The sequence below is a fragment of the Galeopterus variegatus genome, unplaced genomic scaffold (genome assembly GCF_000696425.1).
Source record: "Galeopterus variegatus unplaced genomic scaffold, G_variegatus-3.0.2 Scaffold557, whole genome shotgun sequence".
Lineage (NCBI taxonomy): Eukaryota > Metazoa > Chordata > Mammalia > Dermoptera > Cynocephalidae > Galeopterus > Galeopterus variegatus.
In genome coordinates this window covers 432,830-435,914 of record NW_007726668.1, presented here as the reverse complement: position 1 = coordinate 435,914, position 3,085 = coordinate 432,830, and positions in this window count along the sequence as shown.

Here is a 3,085-nt window from a genome sequence, read left to right as displayed (position 1 = left end):
CAAAAGAGATACAAAAGTAGAAAGTGAGAACAGTGAAAGAGAGAATGAAAGAGAGAAAGTATTCACTATTGATTTTAAGTAATTTTTATACACTTTGGAACTTGTGCTGTTCTCATTCATCTGTAGGTTCACATAGGTGATATATTCTCCACTTCATGAATATTTTAATTTGATTTTCTTTTCCCTTAAAAGAAGAATGCTATTTCATTATTTATGAAATTCTTGTGTTTAAAGTTATTCACCTTCAGAGGTGGGGCAAGATGGTGGGCTAGAGGTGCTCAGTGCTCAATCCTCCTACAGAAAGAGACCAGAGCAAGGAATGGTGGCAAAGTACAGGGTAGAATATCAATGGGAAAGCATGGGAGGGAAGTGGGAGCCTGGTGAGCACACTGTGGAACATAAAAACCAAGCATGGTTGTGTAAAAAGGAGAAAGAGGCACATGGATTCAGCCACTGCCACTTCTCCCAAACCTGGATCATCCAGGAGGAATTTCCATTTGCAGCAGAAAGAATCTGATCAACCACGAGCATTTTTCAGTAATAACCCTGCTCCTTCTCCTGCACCAGCCTGTCTCCACCAACTTTCTGATTATCTGTGCCATTGTCTAGTCCTGAACCATGGCCCTTCTCTATGCACAGGAGTTTGTCCCATGAAACACAATCTACCACATGGCTCATGCTGCCCATGGGACCCCAACTGTGCAGCTGCTCTTTGGCCCTGACTACCTGCTTGGGCTGAGAAAACCAGTGGGTGGCCCCACCCACCCCCTGGGTCCAGCAATTCAGCCACTCATGCAGTCCCACCTACATGAATGCCTGTGCAGCCCCAACCACCTATATGGAACCAGCAATCTAAACACCCACACAGCTCCAGCTGCCCCAGCCACATATGCCACCCAAACTGCACAGTAGCCTGTGGGGTCCCAGCCAGAAATGCAGCCCAAATACCCACAGATGCGTTTGCGGCCCCACCCAGATGACCACCCACATAGCTCCACCCATCTTCATGGGCCCTGCTGTCTAGCCACCCACAAGGCTCCAGCTGCACAGCTGGCCCCATCTCCACATGTGGGCCCAGCTGCCTCAGCCATGCATGCAGCCCCACCCCTATGCATAGGCCAAGCCATGCTCACAGCCCCAGCCATAGACACAGCTGCCAGTGCCCCATGGAACTACTGATTCTTCCCAAACCACTGTGTCTACCCAGAACTACTGAGATGACTTTGTCTACAAGCAACCAGAACTAAAACACCTCATCTAGTGGGCAATATATAACAAATCCACAAGAGGAAGTCTCTCTCCTCAAAAGCCACCCAGAGTAGTAGAAGCCACTGCTCGACCAGATGACGTTAATGTAGGGATACTAGAAATATATTTTTAAGAAGAAAGAAAAGAATAAGTGACACCACCAAAGAAATACTGTTATTCTCAAATATCATAGACCAAACAGCAGGAAACCCTTGAAATGTCAGAAAGAGAATTCTGAGTAACAACCTTGAGGAAACCCAGTGAGTTAAAAAGAAGACTCAGTTAGACAACAAAACAAAATGAGAGAAACAATCCAGGACATGAAAGAGGATATTTACAAAGAGATAAACACCATAATAAAAAGACTATAGCAGAACTACTGAAACTGAAAATCTCACTCAAGCAAATAAAAACTATATTTGAGAGAATAAACAGAAGGCTAGAACAGTGGAAGAAAGAATTTGTGATCTCAAAGATAGTCTTTTCAAAATAACACAAGTGAACAACAAAAAAAAAGAATTTGAAAAAATGAAAAATATATACGAGAAGTTTTTAAAATAAATTTTAATTTTATTAATTTTAGTAAATTTTATTTATTAGTTAATTTTACTTAATTAAATTTTAATTTTATTTAATTTAAAAAATGAATTTAAAAAAAATTTTTAAATGTCTATGAGAGCTATCCGACAACCTTAAGCACACAAACATGCAAATTATGGGTGTTCTGGAAGGGGAGGGGCAAAGACAGGCATTGAAAACATATTCAATGAAATAATAGTGGGAAATTTCCCTAGGTATTGGTAGAGATACAAACCTCCAGATCCAAGAGACTCCAGATCCGAGATCCCCAAACAGATTCAATCCAAAAGATCTTCTCTGAGACACATTGTAATCAAACTGTCAACAGTCAAAGACAAAGAGAGAATACTAAAAACAACAAGAGAAAAGCATCAAGTCATGTATGAAAGAGTCCCCATCAGATTAATAGTAGACTTCTTGGCAAAAAATCTACAGGCCAGAAGTGAAAGAGATGACATATTCTAAGAAAGAAAAGAAAACAAAACTGCCAACTAAAAATACTACACCCAGAAGGACTATATTTCAGAAATGAGGGAGAAATATTTTATTTCCCACACAAACAAAAGCTACAGGAATTCACTACCACAGGACAAGCTCCACAAGAAATCCTTAAGGGAGTCCTGCATCTGAAACCCAAAAAGTATAACCATCACCATGAATACACAAAAACAAACAAACACCACTGGTAGAGCAGATATGCAAAGGAGAAAAAGAAACTATACCATAGCATCTCAAAAAAAAACAGTAAAAACAAAAGACGAACAATAAAAGACAAAGGAAGGAACAAAAGATATTTAAATCAATCACACAAAAATCAATTAAATGCCAGGAGTAAGAAAATACCATTCAATAACAACCCTAAATGTAAATTTGCCACTCAAAAGACACAGACTGACTCATTGGATTAAAAAGCTGGGCCCAACTGTATGCTGTCTACAAGAGACTCACCTCACCTGTAAACACACACACAAGCTAATAATGAGGGGATGTAAGAAGATACATCACACATTGGGAAATCCAAAACAAACAGGAGTAGCTATTCTTATATCAGACAAAATAGACTTTAAACAAAAACCATAGAAAGAAACAAAGAAGGACATTATATAATGATAAAAAGACATATCCAGCAAGAAGACATAATAATCCTAAATACATATGCACTCAACACCAGAGCCCTCAGATTTTTTTTTTTTTTTTTTGTCTTTTTTCCGTGTCCGGCAACGGATCGCAACCCTCAGTGTCGCCCCCGTACCGGACC